General features: G+C 38.8%; 2 long non-coding RNA genes across 5 annotated transcripts in view; one reads left to right on the top strand and one right to left on the bottom strand.

Moving 5' to 3' along the window:
• LOC122556702 overlaps window positions 1-24024 on the bottom strand; it is a 147069-nt gene that overhangs the window by 46130 nt on the left and 76915 nt on the right. The window lies entirely within an intron of this gene.
• The window catches only part of LOC122556701, a 170922-nt gene continuing 148040 nt past the window's right edge, over window positions 1143-24024 (top strand). Inside the window, exons 1-7 of one of the 4 annotated variants that reach the window (XR_006313618.1) lie at window positions 1143-2753; window positions 10382-10476; window positions 14898-14973; window positions 15276-15382; window positions 16850-16890; window positions 19851-19978; window positions 21285-21551. This is a non-coding gene — a long non-coding RNA (uncharacterized LOC122556701). Of the gene's footprint in view, window positions 2754-10381; window positions 10477-12506; window positions 13203-14897; window positions 14974-15275; window positions 15383-16849; window positions 16891-19850; window positions 19979-21284; window positions 21552-24024 lie in introns of those variants that run through there. The other 3 variants (XR_006313620.1, XR_006313617.1, XR_006313619.1) reach the window with 3 other exon arrangements.

Raw genomic sequence — 24024 nt, 5'->3', positions numbered from 1 at the left:
AGGAAGGGGAGGGAGGTGTCAGAGATGGTCCAGGTAAATTTAAGGTCAGGGTGGAATATGTTGGTGAAGTTGATGAATTGCTCAACCTCCTCGCAGGAGCATGAGGTGACGCCAATGCAGTCATCAATGTAGCGGAGGAAGAGGTGTGGAGTGGTGCTGGTGTAATTCAGAAGATCAACTGTTCTATGTAGCCAACAAAGAGACAGGCATAGCCCTGAAGCGTGGAGAGATAAGCTAGAGGAGGGTGGGGGTGGGTGTAAGTTCAGTCTGGAAGCTGTATCCTTTGGGTCTCAGCAAATCTAATCAATAGTGGTACCATCAAGGAACCTTTGAGGATAGATATTGAACCAATGTGAAGGACCGTTGATTGGGGGAATAGGTAGTAATCAGCAGGAGGTTTGTTTGCCCATGGTTAGCCTGATGTCTAATGCCATGAGACTTCATAATCCATGGAACCAGTTTGAGGACTTCACAGCCAATCCCTTCTGACTGTATATTCTCAGTTTCACTATTTCTGGGCCTGTCCTGTGAGTGAGTCAGCAGATACCTATAGATGGTAATGAAGGACTCTGAGATGTTGGCTAAAACATGATTCTATGAGTATGACTAATTTGTAAGAAAGTCATAGAAGAGCGGTTGAGAACTCTGGGTTGGTACTCAATGAAGATAAGAAGAATGATGGAGGAATCTCTTTGAAACTTACAGTAATACTGAGAGACCTGGACTGAGTGGACTTGGACATGATGTTTCCACTAGTAGATGAGATTAGGATTTGAGGGCACAACTGCAGAGTGAAGGGACAATGCTTTAGGACTGAGACAAGGAGGATTTTTTTCAGCCATAGGATGGTGAATATATGGATCCCATTGTTGCTGAAGGCTTTGGAACCTGAGTCATTGAGTGTTGCTAAGACAGAGATAGGTTCTTGATTAGTAAGGGAATCAAGGGTTGAAGCTGAAAATGTGTTGCTGGAAAAGCGCAGCAGGTCAGGCAGCATCCAAGGAACTGGAGAATAGGAGCCCTTCTTCAGGAAGGGCTTATGCCCAAAACATCAATTCTCCTGTTCCTTGGATGCTGCCTGACCTGCTGCACTTTTCCAGCAAATCATTTTCAGCTCTGATCTCCAGCATCTGCAGTCCTCACTTTCTCCTCGATCAAGGGTTGAAGGCAGGAGAATGTGATTGAGAAACATATCAGTCATGATGAACTGGCAGAGCAGCTTCAATGGACTGAAATGCTCCTATGTTTTATGGTCTTGTGGTTATTTTAATGTTGATACAAGTCAGACGGGTGAAATTCACTACCCAAGAGACTGGTGGATGCTGGGACATTGAATAAATTTAAGAAGGAGGTTGACAGATTTTTATTGAGTAATGTGTTGATGGTTGGTGGAGCGTGGGCAGGAAAGTGGAGTTGAAGTCGAGATGAGATCAGCCACAACTGTGTTAAATGGTGAAGCAAGCTCAAGAGCTGAATTGTCTACTCCTTCTCTGAGTTATTATATTGTTATAACTTTGTAAGGACTATTAGGCAGTGAGGGCCTTTCTTCTGTCTGGGTCGATGCTGAATGACCAGTCTGGTTAAATTTTATTTTTGAACTGGTTTGGAACTGAAGTCACACAAATTTTGAGATGGACTTTTATGAAAATCCCATAACTTTATTGTCCCCATTGTTGGCACTTGCTTTTTCTTCCACACTTATTCAATTATCTAAATTGAAATTTCCCAGTGGCCGTGGAGGGATTTGAACTCCTATTTCAGGAACAACATTAGTGCAGGCTTCTGGATTACTAGAAATAGAAGCAGTAATATAACTGCTGTGATCTTGTACGTTGTAACGTTAAACCACAGGAAATAGTTTTGCTCCATGGAGTCACATTTCTTTCCAGAGTCAGGTCAGGCACTTTCTCTAGGTATGGAATAGCTTAAATATACCAAAGGTGATCTGGTTGTTGGAGCAGCGCAAACTGGAATTGTGAGATGAGATCATGTGGAATCCTTGTCACAGCTGACTCCATGGAAATTACCTGGGACTTCAATTTTCTGATGTCTGGAACTCTCAGACAGACTCCATTAAAGCTGAAAACCTCAGAAGGTTTCAACTTATTTATTATTAGTCATTATTACCCAGGAAATGTTAGAGGATTAAAAACCTGTTCCAGCTCCTGGATAGCTATTAAACTGAATGCCCAACTCACCAAAGTTTGACTTTCAATTATACTTTCCAATTCTTGATATGTGCTAAAGGGACAACTGTCCACTTCCTGACTCACTGTCTAATGCCCTAACTCAGCCCAATACTGCCTGACACAGTCCTTCCAGAACCAACACCTCTGGCCCAGCTGGGACCAAGCCCACAAACTGCACCCCTTCCACAGCCCCAACCTTGCTGGAAATGAACCCCCACCTGACCCTTCTGGGACCAAACTGGCCCCCTCCCCTTCACCATCCTTCACCTTCCTCCTCCCACACACACCCCCTCACTAACAAACTGACTTGCCCTGCTAGGTCTGGCCCTTCCACACGCCAGCAGAGCCTCACCCTCCTATCACCGATCTGATGCACCTGTCCTGTCTCAGTCACAAAGCTCTTTTGTGACCTTTAACTCCTGAGATAGCAAGTGTTGTGAAAACGGTGCATGTTTTTACCTGCAAAGCTACTCCTACACTCAATGGATTTCTTTCTGTTTTCCTTCAATACATGTATTTGAGGCAAGCCGAACTCAAAATCTTGGCCAGAAATATCATCAACAGGTAAGTGGACAATTTTATAGAGAATTACCATTGACTAAAATTCGCTCTGGTGGCAATGAGAATGCTAGGTATCGAATATAGCCTGATACTGCTGCAAAGTGCTGCATTACCACTAATGCTACATTTGTTGTTGAAATGCAGTCTTACAAAACCCAATTCTTAGGAACTGATAGATTAACTTAACTAATATTAAGTGGAATATCCAATCCTTTGTTCTCATGGTTCATATATGTTATATGTATGTTATATTAATAGACTTATATTACAAATTACAACAAATGAGCTGTATAAGAACTCACTTTATAGATTAAATCCTCATGGCTAGAATTAAATTGAAGATGCAAAATTAAAACTATGTTAAAATGAACAATAAATGAATATGTACATCTTGAGATAAAAGTAAACTCCCTCCCCAGCCATTCTTGACCTCCTATGGATAGCTAAACTGTCAAATCCAAGTACCAAACATTATTCTTCTTTCCCTTTCTCTGTTTCCTCTGCTCTGTATAATTTGAGCCATTTAGCAAGAAATAGCTTTCGATCTGTCAAAAAAACCTTCAAGAAATGCAGACTATGTAGCTATTTAAGATGATCTCAATGTATGGAACTGCAAGTTTGTTTCACCTGTGATGCATCATATAGTCTTGTTATCCTGTATGTGTCATGGCCTGACAAATTGGATTTTTAAATATAACTTTGCATTGTTTAAAACAAAGAATAAAGAATCAATAACCAAATTCTGCTTTGTTTGTTAGGAATGGTTATACGTATGGATGAAATTGGAGACGATTGTATAGTAAAAACATAATTTGTAAAGAACACAACAAAGAAAAATAAAGTGCATTTAGTTAGTGATTTTAATCATGATTTTATAATAATGTTAAAAATGTGTGAAAATCAATAATCCCCTAATGGAATCTCTCTACACATTCCAAAGTTCAGGAATTCTTTTCAATCATCAATTACACTTAGAATTACATTCACTAGCACTAAATTAGATCATCTATAAATCAAGAGAGAAAAATCTGTTTCTTGTATAAGGTAATGTTTTGAAGGGTGAATGCTGAAGACTGCATTAAATGCCAGTCAATCTGATTATGTTATCAGGGCTTGAATGGTGAAAGGTAGAACATCTTTGGATCTCGAAGAGGACAGACCTGTTATCCTAGGTCTCCTCAGAGCCTTTGTAACCAGGGGCCAAATGTTCTCAGAACTTGAACTATGTTGGTATTGGTGAAACATTTGGGAAAATATGACAAAAATTAAAATTGAAATTGAGAAAAAATGTCTAATTTTGCCCATAAGATTTCAACCTTGTAAGAATCTTGTAACTGAACAACAGGGGTTTGTAGGTATAAGCAAGATCTCATTATTGCCTAATCTCACCTATTTATATACAGGTTGCTACTTTCACAGACAATAGAAAGAAACCCAATGGTGACAATCCCCCATATGAAAGGCCGAGTGGGAACCTCGAAGCTGCAAATCACCAGTGTCTCCTCTGGGCTTTCTTTTTAGCAGTGTTATTGTCCTTCAAACAAATAGCCATGTCACAAAACCTAAGAGATGCAGTCCTCAGCTAAGTTCAAGAGGATTGTCAACAGTCAGGTGCCCCATTAGAGTCAATAAAAAGTATAGTCTAATCTCAATCCAGGGATTTGGAGATGCTCTGTCCGCTGCTCGATCTCTTCAATATCAGGATTTCAATAACCCATTTTGACCTATCTTCTCAATAAGAAGACTTGCCACATTGAACTTCACAGACAACTACCCTGAGTCCCACTCTATCACAATATGCTAAGACTCACCCTAGTACTTTATACTCACCCCCCTGCAGAAGCCACAGAGATGACTACAGCTAATAGCATCATCCTGTACCCCCTGCTACTGCAAACTACCACCATTTTAAACAGTCACTTCCAGATACCCACAACCTTCTATCTGAATTCCTCCTCCTTCGAACTGAGCTTCCCCCTAGCCACCTTCCTTATCCCCACAACGATCAATGCTTCTGCTTCCTCATCCCAGACTTGATTCATGCTCCATTTCCAGCATTGAATCCCCACAGTCCCAACCACTCCCCCCCATCGAATTCTTCCGATACATTGATGGACAGACACCCAGAATGGTATTTACTGCTGACCTGTTACCGATTGTGATGATCAGCATTGGGACATGAATGGCCAGACCCATGACTGCTGTGTTCATAAATCTCAGAATAGTGATGTACAATTCCCTGGACCGCTTATGCTGGCCCATACAACATAGAATATTACAGTGCTGTACAGGACTTTCAGCCCTTGATGTTGGTCGAACTGTGAAACCAATCTGAAACCATCTAACCCACACTATTCCTTCATCATCCATATATTTATCCAATGAACATTTAAATGCCCTTAAGGTTGGAGCGTCTACTACTGTTGTAGTCAGGAGCATTCAATGCCTTTTCTACTCTCTGAATGAAGAGCCTACTTCTGACATCTGTCCTGTATCTAGCACCACTCAATTTAAAGCTATATCCCCTTGTGCTAGCCATCACCAACTGAGGAAAAAGGCTTTCACTGTCCACCCTATCTAATCCTCTGATCATCTTGTATGTCTCTATTAAGTCACCACTTAACCTTCTTCTGTCTAATGAAACCAGCCTGAAGTCCCTCAGCCTTTCCTCATAAGACCTTCCTCCATACCAGCCAACATCCTGGTAAATCTCCTTTGTACCCTTTCCAATGTTTCCACATCCTTCCTATAATGCGACAACCAGAACTGTACACAATACTACAAGTGCGGCCGCACCAGAGTTTTGTATAGCTGCAGAATGACCTTGTGGCTCCAAAATTCAATCCCTCTACCAATAAACGCTAATACACCGTACACCTTCTTAACAACCCTATCAACCTGAATGGCAACGTTCAGGAATCTATGCACACGGACAGCGAGATCTCTCTGCTCATCTACACTACCAAGAATCTTACCATTACCCCAGGCATCTGTAATCCTGTTACTTCTTCCAAAGTGACTCACCTTGCAGCACTGAGCATTGAACAGTCGTCTAACTGTACTGGGACTTCAGCTTGAACATCTCAAAACAGATGATTGACCATGTCAGAGCCAAAGGACTGTATTCAGACTGTCAATGCTAGCACCTACTAACAGACAGCAAAAATTTCCCTTGACTTGACTGACAATTAGCTGTTGACAATTGCTACCATATCGATTTGGTTAGAAGAGTGGATAGCATAGGCAGCTGGCAATGCTACAGGAGTTACATTTTAATCTCAGTGTGTGTGTACAGCAAAATCTTAGACCCCCCACTATTCCAGTACAGATAAGCAACTGTTCTATGTAACTGCATTAAAAAGCCATTGAGAACAACAGTAATGACAGTTTTTTTGGCTCTGATTGAAGTGTCACTGTATTAAAAAGTGTGGCATGGCAAGGCATGGTGTGAGTATGCATGTAGGCACAAACTGAGTGAGCCTTAAGAGAGCAAAGAAGCAGCCCTGAGATGCCACCTGGTATATTCCATGTGCTGCATCCCTGTTTGTGTGCACAAAGTGTCCCCATTGCAGCCTTTTCAATGGTTGTTGTTGCTGCTATACCCTGATATATATATATATATATATGAGCAGCCTGCTAGTCTATCTGGTGGCAACTTCAGACCAAGCTGCCAGGTCTGTTGCCATGGTCTGCTCTGGCAGTTCTGAGGAAGAGGTTCCATCTTTTGTCCACCATCCTATCAATCCAGGATCTTCAGGTCTATCATCGGGATGCCAACTGGCCTTTATTGGCCAGGTTTGGGACAATTCTTCCCACACTGCAACTGTGATTGGCTGTTCCTAGCTGGTGATGTTTAAAATGTTATACAGATGGGATTCAAATGGTGATGGGTAAGCTGTAAGGTCCAGCAGACAGCGAGCACTTCTGCCACTGGTGAGGACAAGATAGTGCGAGCACAGTGGAAACATGTTGAATAAATAATGAGGTGAACAGCATAAAATCATGAAGGTAAGCTCACTAAATCTCACAGAGATAATTTTCTGTGAATCTCCCACATTTTTATAAAAGTCAGCCCACCTATAATATAGTTATAATATTACTTCTCCGATTGTTCTCATACAATAAATTCCAACTTGTTTACAATGTGACTGTCTTATGATGAGAGTACCTAGAGTTTCCCCCTGACCATTTTGATTGCTTTATTTATTGTTATATGTATTTTGTTACAAAACGCAATGAAAACTTTGTATAGTTAGCGATTTTTGAGAAGATTTATAGCTCAGGCTGCATGGTGACGAAATGTCTGAAAATAAATCTTCCAGCTCAGCAAGCTCACTTACTTACTTATTGTTGTATAGTGTCACCATTCTCCACCGTCATCTTAAAACACAGAAAAATACATCAAAACACAAAATATAAAGCAGCAGAATAATTAAATTAATAAAAGTGTTCAACTTTACAGTCCTTTCTGTTAAGTACCCCATCACGCGCCATGGCCCTGCTGGTCAGGCATAAGACCCGTTTGCTGCAGCATGACCACAGGAACAAAGGTCACCCCCGCTCTTCAGCACCATCTTGTCTCCACTGATGCCCTCGCCACTGTGAGTCCTCATTGGACCTCACCACTGCAGACACCACTGACACGGCCGGGTACCACACTCACCCAAACTTGATTCCACAGCCGCTTCGAGGCCGTTTCGAGCACACCTCGCCGATGCAGACACTGCCGATGCCGCTGGGTGTCGAACTGGGTCCAAATACACCTCCACTGCCATCTCCGTGAATGCAAACTCACTTCAGGCGAAAAGCCCTGTAGACCCAGTCAGAATTGAGATGAAAGCAGTGATCTACCTCATCACATGTTAGCAAAAGTTGGCATCGCATTCTCATTTCACTTGAAGTCAGCAGAGGTCATCTGAAAGCTCAATCAACGCTGCACTAAATGACATCATTGGCCAGTAAATGTCAACCCTATATCGCTGTTATGCACCGAGAACCAGATGACCCAGGAGAATGTCTGGGAGCCATTGTTTTCACACAACTCAAATATGAAAGCTTTCCTCAATCAAGCACATTTAGCCGTTCTTTGTTCCAAAACCAGTCATTTCATTTTTATTGTTTCTTTGCAATGATTAATATTATGGTTGGTGAATCAACCATGACACTTCAATTATATTGCAATGGCATATTCATGACATTCAGAGGGCAGCTGTGTCATTCCAGGTTTTTGTAATCATAAAAATGGAATTATTTATCTCCGAAATTTAGACACCACAGGATAACAACTTGATTACTGTTTTAAATAAAACTTTTAATCTTTTCACTTGTATTCTTGTCCATGGCAGTCACTATCAATAAATTATCACGTTTTAAATGGTCTTTCTGCAATTAATTATATCCTCTGTGCTAACATGGCAGACATTTTCTGATGAAAATAAAGCAATGTTGCCATATTGTATGAAAAGGGCTTATATTTTGCATGGCTGGTCTTTCAAGACCCATAGACAAATTAGTTGGCACGATAATGTGTGTGGTCTGGGTACCTACTGATTTTCTTGCTATTGAATATCACATTAATTATAAAATATTGTATCACGAGGACGTCAGAAATAATGACCATTCCACAATACAAATGTGAGCACAGAATCCCTATACTGTAGAAGCAGATCATTTAGCCCATTGAATTCACACCAACGCTCCAAAGAGCATCCCACTCTCCCCCTGCATTTTGCATAACTGATTCACCTAGCCTGCACAATTTAGCACAGCCAATTCATCTAAACTGCACATCATTGGACTGTGGGAGGAAACCAAAGCATACCCATGCAGACACAAGGAGAATGTGCAGACTCCACACAGTCACAGGTGGAAGTGAACCCAGGTCCCTAGCTCTGTGAGGCAGTAGTATTAGCCACTGCACCACCATGCTGCTCCTTGCTGTCTGATGAAACTCCATAGACTTTGTCACTCCTTGTGTTGGAGTGATAATGTACTTTTTAATATCTCCTCTTCAGATCCCTTCTCCTTTATTAGGCTTCATGTTCGGCTGAACACACAGAATTGCTTCATTTTCAGACAACTCTTTCCAAATATATTAAGAAATTTTAATTAGGTAATCAGACATGGTGGACTGAAGGGCCTGTTCCTGTGCTTATACTGTTCTATGCTCTAATATGTTCTCAGCTTCAAAAGAACAGCCAAAAACTAGGAGAGGAAAAAAAAATCAATCCCTCAAAAACTCAGCCTACACATGAGCTCCTTTGTGCATGCAACTTCCATTACCCAGACTTCATACCAGCTGAGCACACAGTGCCATTCCTTCATTAAGGGTGGGAAATTGACACAGAGTATTTTAAATGAAATTTAAATGGAACTGAATATGTTAATGTGGGCTCTATCACAATCTGTGTAAGAATGCTTTACACTGAACTAAAAGTCAACTAGAAAATGTGCCATGTGAGAGTTCACATCATTGAAATTTGTGCTATTTCCTGACCTCCACACTTTCCAATGGAACATGTAAATAATATGCTGCCAGATAATTTTGAAATCTACTCTTATGAGTAAAGTCAGCATCCAAATGCTCTATTTCATCCAGTTGTGATTTTTAAAAAATACATTGACAAAGTAGTGCCTGATGATATCACTGGGGCCTTGATTGCATGAGGAATAAATTATTAATTCCCTGATCACAAACACAAGGATGATTTTCGCATTAATTATGTTTAGTAATTTAGATTTCCCAAAATGTTAATTTATTCGTTCGGTGCACTACATCAAATTGTAATTAGTCAAAATTCCAAAATGAACAGTAAAAATAAAGTATGCATATTATTCTGAAGAAGGATCACTGGCTTCAAAATATTAACTTTGCTTTCTCCGCACAGATGCTACCAGACCTGTTGAGTTTCTCCAGCAATTTCTAGTTTTGGTGCATAATCTATTAAATGAGGAAACCTCTGTAATAAGATGCAGTTGCTATTTTCTCCTTGTGTGAATCAATGGTTCAGTCATTGGATCATTTTTTAAAAATAATGAAGCTGAAATTGTGACGGGCTTGTTCTGCTGGTGCAAGTGAGGGAGGAAAACCCATATATAGATTGAAAACCAAATGGAAAGACATGGACCCCATCCAAATGTATGGGGATGTGATCATTAGCATGCACAAGGTGCATGGTTCTATAAAGGCACATCAAAGGAGCATGCCTTGATCCATATTCCAGAAATTACCGTGGGCTGTAGCTTGTCACCTAGTTTGCAGAAAAGAGCCATTGCAATCGGAAAAGTGTGCACTGAAAAGACCACACTGCTAGAAACGAGATTATTGTGCAATCTTGGTCATTTACCTTTGTCAGAAGATGGGCACTACTTTGCTGAACCTCAGGATTTACATAATCCTGTAAGATCTCTGGTTTGCTTTAAGTTTAATTGCAAAACATGGTAAGTTTCAATCATAGGCTAAATTGGGAAAGATGATTAAAAAGGATTCCAGCTCAGACTGCATTATTGAGACCATATGTCTGGATCAAGCTCTGTTTTCAGCACATTCTTAAGTATCGTATATATTGTTAAGGTGTATTCATATTCAGAAGGGAATTGGAAATGTATCAGATAGTATTTATATTTTGCAGGGGTACAGCTATGGAGAAAGCTACAGAGTGACATTCATTCATTTGCTCTTGAAAACAGCATACAGACAGAATGGGCTGAATGGACTCTTTCTATGGTATAACCATTTAATGATTCTAAGCTCATATCTGTTATACTTTTAACAACTGATATTTAATCGTATTGGCATATTCAAATACAATGACTTTTGTTCAATCTTCCCTCCTCCTGCAGTACCACTTTAACTGACAAATGTCAAGAAACGTAAGTGGAGACCAGTTGCTATTACATTAGAATGCGTTCTATCATCATTACAAAATCTACCACCTGTCCGACCTTGATATATTTCTATATTGAACTAAACAAGATGAATGTCATTCTTTGCTCATCTCCCATGGACATGCTATCAATTGTACAAGAAGTGGCTCTATTTTAATACTTATCTACAATACCTTTGAAAAGTTCATATTAAGTGAAAGTGTTAGACATAATTAGCCACAATTTGATTGAATATTGATATTTTGCCACAGAATCAAAATAACAGTATAATGTTTCAATTGCTAAACTACAAAATACACCAAGAATTCAAGTTAGATGATTTTTATTTACACAATTGATACACATTTGATACTAAATTAGTGTCCAATCTAATGACCAGTGGTGTGCCACAGGGTACTGGATCCACTGCTTTTCATTATTTATATAAATGATTTGGATGTGAATTTAGGAGGGATGGTTAGTAAGTTTGCAGAAGACATCAAAATTGGAGGTGCAGTGGACAGCAAAGAAGGTTTACCTCTGAGTACAATGGGATCCGATCAGATGGGCCAATGGGTCAAGGAGTGGTAGATGGAGTTTAATTTAGATAAATGTGAGGTGCTGCATTTTTGAAAGGCAAATCAGGGCCGGACTTATACATTTAATGGTCAGGTCCTGGGGAGTGCTACTGAACGAAGAGATCTTGGAGTGCAGGTTCATAATTCCTTGAAAGTGGAGTCCCAGATAGACAGGGTAGTGAAGAAGGCATTTGGTATGCTTGGTTTTATTGATCAGTGCATTGAGTATAGGAGGTCATGTTGTGGCTGTACATTACATTGGTTAGCCCATTTTTCGAATACAGCATGCAATTCTGGTCTCCCTTTTCAAAGGAAAGATGTTAGGGAACTTGAAAGGGTTTAGAAAAGATTTACAAAGATGTTGCAAGTGTTGGAGGATTTGAGCTATAGGGAGAGACTGAATAGACTGGGGCTATTTTCTCTGGAGCGTTGAGGCTGAGGGATGACCTGATAGAGGTTTATAAAATCATGAGGGGCATGGATAGGGTAAATAGACAAGGTCTTTTCCCTAGGATGGGAGAGTCCAAAACTAGAAGATGTAGGTTTAAGGTGAGAGGGGGAAAAGCTGAAAAGGGACCTAAGGGGCAATTGTTTCACTCAGAAGGTGGTGAACGAATGGAATGAGCTGTCAGATGGAGCTATGGAGCCTGGTAAAATTACAACATTTATAAGGCTCCTGGTTGGATATATGAATAGGAAAGGTTTACAGCGATATGGGTCAAATGCTGGCAAATGGGACTAGATGTTTTTCAGATATCTGGGTGGCATGAATAAGTTGGACTGAAGGGCCTGTTTCTGTGGTACATCTCTATGACTCTTTGACTCTACCCACATTCAGGCTTTTACATTGGTTTAATTGCTACTATAAATAATGACAATTACTCCAGTAAATTAAAGAGATTATATTTTTAGTTATGTATTGACAATGACTTCACAAACTGCAATTGCAACCATACCAGCTTCAGGGTTGCAGCAATTAGTTTTAAAAGTAATGAGAAAACCAGCAGACTTCTTTTTGCATATATATAAACCAAAACAAACATGATGCACATAGATCTAGATGGACATGACCAAGAGTTGGAAATAAAGTATCTATCAGGAAGAAATTGCTATTCACTGCCATGTTTGGTTATTAAAAGCTTGCAGGTTGTAGGAGAAAATGAAGCAATGGTAGTAAAAAAAATCCCACAACATTTATATCCCAAGAAAGAAGAAAAATAATAGCATAAAATAAATTATAAAAAGGATGTATTTACAGGAAGGAATGTTTCCTTTTCAACGTTATTTTCAATTTTGTTTTAGAAGTGAAATTCCAAGGAAAAGGTGACTGCATAATATCAGTTTCAATATGCCACATATTATTCAGGATTTAAAGCACAATAACATGGAAATCTCAACAAAATAAATATATTTCCACAAGAACCTTTTGCATATTTATTTTAAAGCAGTTTATTATTCAATGAAAGTGCTGAAATTCTGAAATCATTTGAGTGCTCAATAGTCCACAATTTATAACTGGGATTGGGTAATAATATGCCAAATTCCAGGAATGTTCATATACAATTGTCAGAAAGCAAAAGCCAAATCATTTGAGTAATTCTTTTTTACTAACACAACTAAGCATTTTGTATTTTGGAGTAGCAAGTGCAGCACTTGACAACAAGCATTCAAACCAGTTTGACTATATATTAACGATAAACTCTCATTTGACCAAGCTGCAGAAGCTCGCTGTCACATGGGATGGAGAAATAATATAGAGGCGTGACTTTGAAAGTCTGCAGCTATCAATGAAAAGGGCACAGTAAACTCAGTAGAGAAGGAGAAAGGAATAATAAAAGGAATAGGTGAGCTGTGATTCTCATAGACATGCATCAAAATCTTCTTAAAAGAACAACAAAGCAAAGTTGCTCTTTGAAAGACCAGGACAAATCCTTACAGAATAAATGTGCCAGTTTCTTTTCAGAAATGCAATCTTAAAGATACACACAGACTCAATGTTGGTGAGAAGGTAATTTAATAAGCTCCTCCTCATTTCTGACTTAAATGGCAGACCTATTTTTTTTAAACTGTGCATCCGAGATCTAATCTATTGTACAAGGGAAAACAGTGATGTAGAATTAGGGGCACAAGAGACAATGGGTACATGACCACTCACAGTGCAAAGCATATCTTCCCCATAGCAGCCTGCACATCTTGCCAAAAACCTTAAACCTGTGTCTTGTAGTCATCATATAAGGCTGACTGCAATATTTTGTCTACCTTGTCTAAAGCTATCATTGTCTAAATTTCACATGTACAATACTATCAAATTTCCAGGACGTTTCCTTTGTTCAAAGGAGAACAACCCAAGTTTTCATCATAGCTATAATCCCACATACTTAAACCCATTCTGATAAATCACTCTGCAACTTCCCACGGACCTATAGTATCATTTCTAAAATGTGATGATCCCCAGACCAGTACAAAGTATTCCAGTTGAAGAACAGCCAGCGATTTATTTAGGCTTAGTATAACTTCCCTGTTTTTATACTCAATGCCTCCATTTTGGAAGCCCAATATCCTAAATGCTTTGCTAATTACACTCTTTGCCAATACGTCCTTCCACCGTCAAAGATTAATGCATATGAACTCCAATTTCTTTCTTGCACATCCTTCAGAAATGTTCCATTCAGCCTATACTGCCTCTGCCTAGCCCATCTGCTAAAATGCATAATCTCGCACTTCACTGTAATAAACTCCTTCTTTACCTTTCTTCTATTCGGAAAATGCTGTTGCAGTCAAATATTATCATTCTGAATGTTTGACACATCTTCAATGTTACTATCACTGGCAAATTTTGTAGGTGAACTTTGTATTCCACTGCCAAATCTATTCCTGGAGGTAGAATACAAATTGGGTGGAGCTGCAATATTGATAAAGCAAAAATAATTCCATTTTGCATATAGAAGCAGACTGATGGTTAGCCCACTACCAATGTTAGAATCTCCCTCTAAGTGTTTCTTTATTTATTTGTTAGAAAAGCTAGGACAATCACAAATATTTTGTCGGTTTCATTTTTGTATTCTCACAGCCTCATGCGAGAATGTTAATTTTACAAAAAGTGTTAAATATTGCAATGAAATGTGATAGAAATTGCATTAATCTGAATCTTTGAAATTTGTAGAGCAGATACTTGAAAGCAGGCAAATGTCATTTTGTTCCATATAATTTTTGCTCTTTTCCCTTGTCTTGAATTAATGTTTTGTATTGTCTGAAAATGAAAGGCAATTTCTGCAAGCACTTATCATCAATCGACACTTTGTAATGGTGCCAATCTCCAGACCCTGCTCTTTGCCAAAATGTTCGATATAACCCAGAATGTCCTACATACCAAACTACTTTAATATGTAGAGGAGATATTAATACTGACCTTTCTTTACTGAAAGTGTGTTTTCCGTTGACAGTGTAATTACAGCTCTACCATATGCCTGTCTGTCAAAGCAGTACAATTGGTTCCATTAGAATAAAACTGTATGGATTCCCATTCCCCTTTTCAACAAATTTTGACACTGTCATAAGCACAATTAGAAAGGAGCAGACCCATCAAGCACAAGCACATTTTTACTCTTCAAATAGTTCAGTGTAATACAAAGCAAAAAGGCTTTAGACAAGTAATTTATTATTAATCAGTACTGACAAAAAAATTTGTTTGTCTGCACTCTAGATCTGAGATTGCTGGAATTAGTCATTAACATTCACACTCTGCCATCTTGGTGTAACTATAAGGTTAGCTTTATGAGGTAAGTGCAAATGATGTCTAAAAGCCAGTTTGCTTTCTATCAATATTGTCAAGTTTTATCAGCTTCATTTCACAAATGTATTAATAAGCTGTCAAAACCTATCAAAAGCTTTCTTCAAATCAACCTCACAGACTGGAATTGTATTTAAATCAAGCAGAATACGTTGATAGACTTTATATTATTTCATTCATCCCTTTAAGGATAACTTGCAAAGGAACAGTAAAATTAATCAAAATTTAATGAATTTCTTTTAAATGAAGGCTTGAGAATGATTTATTACAAATGCCTGTACTTTTTCTTAGCCAATGATGTTTGTCACGATAAAGCACCTGCAATGGTCACGAATAAAGCACTGTCTAATATATGAAGAAATTTCTAACTTACCTTCAAATAAGAAATCTAAGCTTTGGTAAGTGGATAACTCAACTCTGTTGAGCAAAGTGAAGCATTATATCAATTATAGAATCTTCTAGTGTGGAAATAGGCCATTAGGCCTAACAAGTCCACACCATCTCTCCGAAGAGCATCCCAACCAAACTCACCCCTTACCCTATTCCTGCAACCCTGCATTTCCCATGGCTAATCCACCTAACCTATACATCTTTAGACTGTCAGAGGAGACCAGAGCACCTGGTGTAAACCCACATAGACATGGGGAGAATGTGCAAACTCCACACAGTCACCTGAGACTGGGATCGAACCCAGGTCAATGCTTGACTTCCACTTGCCATCAACTATGAGACTCAAGGTATACACCACCCCTCAATAAATATGGCTCACTGGCTTGCCTTTGCTAGGCCTGCACAATTTCATTGTGTGAGATATAACTGTGGACCTGGGCTTGCTCCCTGTAAATCCCTTCCTCAGTCATCCCCTTTGAGAAAAGGTGACAACCAAGCAAGTTTCAGATGAGGAGAAAAAAGGGAGAAATAATTAATGGCTGCAAGTGCAACAAAGTCAACTGTGGGATCTTTGAGCTCTGAGAGTGGTCAAATGTGCTGAAAAATGATATCAAAGGCATTTAGATAAATTCACAATTAAAACCTATGGCTGTTTGCAATAGACCTTACCTTTAACAGCATTCAATTTAACAGGAGAAAGTAAAGATCTGAGTTCAGATGATTGTCCACATTAATGAAGTGGGTACATACTCTGCCATGAGTCACTGTCAGAGAGTACGTCTGAGTTCTACATTGTCCCAGTCAATATCTGGACAAACATCAAAGTCCCCTTGGAGCTAAAAACATTTCCCTTTGGCACTCTGTGATCTTCAGAAAACCTGCAGATGCACGTTTGGGGAAAAGGGCATATCGGTTTTTACCTGGAATATTGTGTACAGTTTTGGTCACTGTATTTTCAAAAGGGTATATTAGCATTAGAGGCTGTTAAAAAGAGATTTACTACGTTGATACCTAGGATGGAAGGGATTGACTTATCAAGAACAGCTAAACAGCTTAGGCCTTCATTTATTAAGTTTAGAAGATTTAGGGGTGATCTATTTGAAACATACAAGATTCTGAGGGAGTTTGACAGGGTAGTTGTTGAGAAGATATTTCTACCAATGGGTGAATCTCAAACGAGGGAACATTGTTACAGAATAAGGGGCATTCATTTAAAACTGAGATGCAAAGGAATTTCTTCAGAGGGTTGTGAATGTCTGAAATGCTCTAACCTGGAGAAAAATGGAGGCTAGATCATAAAACCAATTCAAAGAAGTGGTAGACATTTTTTTTTAAATAAAGGGATATTGAGGGCTGTGAGGAGCTGGTACAAAAGAGGAATTGAGGCCTGGGGAAAATCAGTCACGAATCTTGTAGATTAGTGTGGCAGGATTGAGGGACTGAATGGCTTATTTTTTATGTCTTTATGTTCTAAGATGGCGGTCCAGAGGAGTAAGCAGCAAGCTGGAGCTGCCAGGTAACCACTCAGTCTTCCTTGTCAAGATTGTTGTTCTCTAGTTTCTCTTCATCACATCATAGAAAAACAAACTGCATATAGTTGGGGTAAGAATAGGTAATAATAGGCATACAAATAGATTTCGCAGCATTCATTAGCCACATGTTTCTGTTGTTATTAAAACCTTAGTGCAAACTCTAGAAACATTTATTCAGAATGGAATTGATTGTCCCATGAAAAAATGTGCATGTAATCAGAAGAGTAAGCATGGATTTTTTAAGAAAAATATAAATTATAACTTACAAGTTAAAAGGTTTTGAAGAGGTGACAGACAGGGTTGATGAGCGGAAAGCTGTAGATATGGTGTGCACAGGCTTCCATGACGTGTTTGACACAGTAACACACAGTAGACTTTTAAGGGAAGTTATAGATCATGGAATAGAAGGGACAGTTGCAACATGGATACAAAATTGGCTGAGGAATAGGAAATAGAGAGTAAGAAAGATGAATAGTTTTCAGGCCAGAAGGAGGTTTATACTGGAGTTCTGCAAGGGTTGTTAATGGGATCCTTGCTTTTCAAAATATAGATCTAGATTTTTACGTGTAGGGGATAATTTCTAAGTTTGAAGATGATGCACAACTTGGGAGATGTGTAAACTGTGGGGAGGACTGTGGGGGGAGGAGGTGGCTATGAAGGTCTGGAATGCACTACCTGGAAGTGTGGTGGAGGCATGTTCAGTTGAGACTTATATAAGGGTACTGGATAATTATAGAAATATTGTGCATGGTTACAGAGAAAAGGCAAGAAATTGGCACAAAGTTAAAATATTCAGAGAGCAGACACAATGGACTGATTAGCCTCCTTCTACACTGTAGTATTTCTGAGATTCTGTAACAATTTTTCTCCATTCCCCATTGTCCACATTGTTCAAAGGCTTGGACAATTCCATCTGAGCAGATTTAAATAAGCCCACAATAAAGGTGAGAGATCCCTCATTAAAACTATGTTAAAAGCAGGAAGAATTTATTTAAAATGCTAAAAGCTGAAATCATGCGGGATAAAAAAAACTAAAGAAACAGGGGCATTATCAAAGCAGCAGGCAATGAAAATTATCTATTAAAACCTGTGAAAGAATTGAGATTAATTTATTGATGCATGAACAGCAGGGGCAGGGGGTCATTCAGTAATACTGAGCTTAAGACAGGAAGATCAATACAGTGGGATTTATCATCAAAGCTGTCAAAGAAATAGGAATCGTTTATTAAGGCCACAAACCTTAGGATTCATCCAGTAAAGTTAAAAAAGTAGGAATCCTCAATTTCAGCTGCAAAATATGGGAATTCCCCCATTTTAGCCATTAGAATTCAGAATCTTCCAGTTTAGCTGATAATTTGGGAATCCCCCATTTTAGCCATGAGAAGGTGGATTCCTTCATTTTGGCGCAAAATGTTGGAAAACTTTCCAATATAGCTGCACAAAGCAGCAGCACAACCATCACTGCAAACTAAAAGCCTTTTTTCAGCCTGGAAAGTAAGTATTTAACATTAGGAAGACATAGCATCACAAATAAAATTACCAGAAAGATTTAATTCCAGAGATGAGATAAATAGAACACAAAATTATTCATCTTGAAAAACCAAATCTTAAAATATAGATAAGTTTCAAATTTGATGCTAAATCAGAAGTTGAACAAGTAAATACACTTCAGTATACAATTGTGATCATAACCGATAATGTTTTGGCTCAATGAGATATAAAATAAGTGACATATACTTTTGTAGATATACTGAAGATCTGTAACAATTACTTTAATCTCAGAACAAACAGCTTTTTTTTTCAAAGGTTAAGATTAAACAGAAGCTTCAAGGGAAATCCACAGATAATTTTAAGAATGAAATCTACAAATTAGTGAAAAATACAATTGTGGTGATTTAAAGTCAGAATTCATAAGCCACAGAACTTTTCTCAGAAAATTTTAGAATAACACCTTCGCATCCTGACTGTGTGGAAACAGGCCATTTGGCCCAATGAATCCACACCAACCCGCCAAGAGCATCCGACCCGACCCAGCCCCCTACCCCATCCCTGTAACCCTGCATTTCCCATGGCTGACGCACATAACCTACACATCCCTGAACACTATGAGTAATTTAGCATGGCCATTCCACCTAACTTGCACCTCTTTGGACTGTGGGAGGAAACCAGAGCACCCAACGGAAATCCACACTGACGCAGGGAAAACATGCAAACTCCATGCAGAGAGTTGCCTGAGCACACAAACAGTGACCCAATGAGTCTTTGTCAAACTTATATTCAAAAGAAGATTTGACACTAAATAAAGTTATTCAGTATGTGAGTATAGCAAAACACACAGAAATCAGTTTAAGAGGGAAAACACTTGACACAGGAGATCAGCAGAATTCATTTAGTTCTAAAGGCACAACTCCATAGAAGACAAATGTTATAACCCAGTACAGAGCACAGGACAGCCACCATACATTAAAAGGCGAAAGTGAGGACTGCAGATACTGGAGATTAGAGTCGAGAGTGCAGTACTGGAAAAGCACAGCAGGTCAAGCAGCATCTGAGGAGCGGGAGAGTTGACATTAAAATTTCTTGTCAGTGCTATGAAGCAAAGACGCCTCACAAACACAGACAGCGCCCAGATATTAAAAGTAAATATTTTACCTATAGTATAATGAGATCACTTTCAACAAATGTGCCAAAGTAAGATACAGTTACAGAACAGCAAGAAGTAAATAGTTACCCACACAAAGTGGTTAATAGATGGTAGAAAAAAATGTATTTGTAGGAGAAATAAGTAATCCGGGACTATCCATTTTGGTCAGTTAATGTCTATATCAATAAACATTTCATGAATTTCAAGTTAGAAAACAGGGAAAGTGTCATTATTATTATTATTATTATTATTTGAGAACTTAAATTTAAAGTGGAAGAAAACTGGATTTTTGTTTTTCAGTTGAGAAGATCTGCCTTTTTATAAGGGCAGAGGAAAATGAAAATTGTGCTAAATCAAACCAGGTTTTACTCTGGAATCTAACTTACCCATAATCCCCATCAGCTGCAATCAAAACACTATTTTATGAGGTAATGAGTAAAGGTTAAGAAACTGTCTCCAGCTAACAACAATATAATTATATTTTCTAAGGGGTGCAGTACTCAACTGTGCTGCAAGCAACTCTCCAATATAAGGGACACCAATTTGTTCAAAACGTATACATACTTCACAATCAGGAAATCTCACTCATGAGTGTGAATATATATTTCATCTTCGGTTCTCTTCAACTGGTGAGAGGAGTTCATCTAGTTAAGTGCAATAACCAACTGTTCCAAGAGCAGCTAGTCATGGTACAAAAGATGAAAGGAACAAAACCTATGGTCCAATTGATCCAGGGCAACTGGGAAAGCATATCAGAAGACCTGCTAGACTCATGGTGGAACCTAAATGGAATTTATTGAGATTAGCTATGTTGGCATAAGAAATTTGCTTCAAAACATAGAAGCCTGCAACTATACTGAACCGATAGAAATGTTTTTCACTAATATCAATATTGAAGAGCATTTAGATTGCAAGCATCAGCAAGGTTTGTGAGCAAATACAAGAAATCAGATGCTGTCACTTTAAAAAGATTATTTTGTCCTGAGTTTCTTTGAACATAGTTTGTAAAAGCAGCTGGACCAAACTGGCTCCTGAAAACAGCTTAAGTAAACCATTTAGGAGGCCTTTAGGTTTGTTTTAAAACAGTTGTAAAAATGGAAGGGGAATGGTCAGCTCTCACAGACCAGGCTTTCTAGTTTTTTTAGCTGTAGCAGTCAGAAGGTGTTTGGGGTCACATAAGTGTTGGAAACTTCAGTTAATGATTCCTAGCTGCTACTTTCTCTGAAATCTCTCTTGATGTTGTTTCCTCCTGGATTGGAGAACTGCAAGTAAGAATCTGTGTCTGAATTTACCATTTTGCCAAAGGGTGTGCTTATGGGATGTTACTATGTTGGAAAGTTAATTAGTCATGGGTACTGTATCTATTATTTAGTTACATTTTCCAATAGCTGTTGTTATAAATTTCTCTTTCTTTTGTTTGCATTTTAACTGTAGCGTTTAAATAATTGTGTTTTGCTTAACTTTGAGTATTTTGACCAGTCACATCCCATCTAGAATGCCCACCTCACATTTGCCTTTAAGATAAGAAAAGTTTTGAGTCTCGGCTAATTTCTTAAAATATTTTGAGGGGATCTGGTCTGGTCGGTAACAATGAGCATTATGTCTGATGTAATTCAGACAGCAAATAGTTTGGTGAACAAATTGTACTGACAGATTCAAGTTTGATTTTAAATGCCGAGGTGACCCCCAGAAGAGAAAATTCAAACAGAGAATTTCATTCTCCTTTCTTCTCAGGAAGAATTCTCAGTAACAATAATAGAGATTGTGCCAAGAAAAGCAAACTCCGAAAATAGCAGAACTGAAGAAGTGAACATGTTGCTTTCACGAATAATGCTTTCATGAATAATCACTGACAGCAACTAAGCAAAAGATAAAAATCAGCAGCATGCTGGCTCCTACCCAGGATTCCAATGGTCCAGTATTCCTTAAGGCAAATTCTACAGAATCTTGTGGCCTGGGATTCCAATGGTGACTTGCTTCAGTGGTGGCTTCAGTGACAAGGTGAGTCCTTGATGTGTCACTGGCGGATGGTGGTCCGGCCCGGGATACCAACAGCCTGAGGTTTGAGATTTTGATGTCAAGAGAAAGTGAGGCCTGCAGGTGCTGAAGATCAGAGTCGAAAAGTGTGGCTCTGGAAAAGAATAACAGGTCAGGCAGCATCTAAGGAACATGAGAATCAACATTTCGGGCATAAGCCTTTGATGAAGGGCTTAAGCCCGAAACGTCGATTCTTCTGCTCCTTGGATGTTGCCTGACTTGCTGTGCTTTTTCAGTGCTACACGTTTTGACTGTGATGTCAGCTTTCTGCAGTGGTAGAGAGTGTGGTTCCTCTCTTTTCCTTATTACCAGTGAGCCATGAGTTGAGCAAAGATGGACTTTGTCTTAATTTTTTTATATATATATGACTTCCGTTGGTAACATAGGTGCCTGGACATGGCAACTTTAGCACTGTATCTTTTCTAAAAATACAAGTGAAAATAAATTACTATTCTATTCTATTCTAAATTTAAATCAATCAAGTTATATTAGAATGTTTCCATTCTTCAGCATGGACTTACAGACAAATTGAGACTAAACATTTGCTGATACAGATTGACGACGTGGTGTATGTGACTCGATGGAAGCCATAGATGAGAAGGATGACCAATGTCCTACAAATCAGGATATTGTAAAGAAGATACTGCTGTTAGGATATAACAGAGAAGAGATCATCTGTTTCTTCAGGGCAGCCATCCACTGAGAAGTAAATCAATGAGATTAGAGGCCTTTGACTTAGTGTGAAGGATCAGTTGCGGGTTTCAGTAGAGAAGCTGGCCTCTGTGAAGAAAATTCAAAAGATTAACAGTAATCCAGTTTAATGGGACTTTCAGACCCCAGACTGTGAGGACAAAAATCAAAGTCAAGACTCTTCAACCCAAAGATGTACCAATCTTCCAAGTCCAAAGAGAATGTATTCTGAGAAAATAGTGACACATTCAGACTGCCTAAATTCATGAAGTCAAGAGACTTGATGGAGAATAGGATGGTGATATTATAATTAATAAAAACAAATGCATAATATTAGTAATGAATAAAATCATTTGGGAAATGTTTCGCAGGGGTGTAAGCATCGGGAAGGGTGAAAACTGAGAAAAGCCTTAAGCGCTCAATCTATGATGATGTCGTAGGACTTGTGGAAAAAGCAGCTTAGGATCTTTAAAGAATAGGACAAAATATCCACATCCTCCACATAGTTTCTCTATCAATCATATCAATCTAGCCTGTAGTTTGTTGATAACACACAATAAATGATTTGCTCATTACAAGAGCCTCCTTTAGTTAGTAAGTTGTGCTCTTCCACTGTACAAAAAAAGGTTCTTTAGATCCTTATACTTAAAGGCAGCAAATTTATCCCAAGGTGAGATGAAGGCATAGTTTGACTGAACATATGAACATTCTAGCCGAATCTGTCTTCATACTTTTGTGACTACCTTTATTTAAGTTAGGGCACTAGTTTTGAATCTTTTTCACTATCAAACTTATGATCAAATTCTATCATGTTGTGGTCAATTTTGCCTAAAAGATCATTTACTATGAATATTTATGTCTGTCTCATCGCACATTGCCAGTACTAAAGTAACCTCCTTCCTGGCTGGTTCCAAAATGTATTTTTTAATGAAACTATTCCAAATACACTCCATGAATTCATCAGTCAGGCTACCCCTGTCAATTTAATATGTCAAATCTCTGGGCAAATAAACACTGTCCCCCTTACTAGACCTGTTCCTTTTATATTTATACACTCTGCTAAAGATACTTTGTGGGGCCTATAAACTATGCCCAACAGTGACTTTTTTCCTTTTTTATTTCTTACCTCCACCTAAAATGGGTTTTTATCTTGATCTTCTGAACCAATATAATTTCTCAGGACTGTACTAACCTCATTCTTTGTTAAGACCATAAGACCATAAGACCATGAGACATAGCAGTGGAAGTAAGGCCATTCGGCCTATCGAGTCCACTCCGCCATTCAATCATGGCTGATGGGCATTTCAACTCCACTTATCCGCATTCTCCCCATAGCCCTTTATTCCTTGTGACATCAAGAATTTATTAATCTCTGCCTTGAAGACATTTAGCGTCCCGACCTCCACTACACTCTGCGGCAACGAATTCCACAGGCCCACCACTCTCTGGCTGAAGAAATGTCTCCGCATTTCTGTTCTGAATTTACCCCCTCTAATTCTAAGGCTGTGTCCACGAGTCCTAGTCTCCTCGCCTAACGGAAAAAATTTCCTAGCGTCCACCCTTTCCAAGGGATGTATTATCTTGTAAGTTTCTATTAGATCTCCCCTTAATCTTCTAAACTCCAATGAATACAATCCCAGGATCCTCAGCCGTTCCTCATATGTTAGACCAAGCATTCCAGGGATCATCCGTGTGAATCTCCACTGGACACGCTCCAGTGCCAGTATGTCCCTCCTGAGGTGTGGGG

Source organism: Chiloscyllium plagiosum, chromosome 14 (genome assembly GCF_004010195.1).
Source record: "Chiloscyllium plagiosum isolate BGI_BamShark_2017 chromosome 14, ASM401019v2, whole genome shotgun sequence".
Lineage (NCBI taxonomy): Eukaryota > Metazoa > Chordata > Chondrichthyes > Orectolobiformes > Hemiscylliidae > Chiloscyllium > Chiloscyllium plagiosum.
This window is presented reverse-complemented; position numbering and strand designations above follow the sequence as displayed.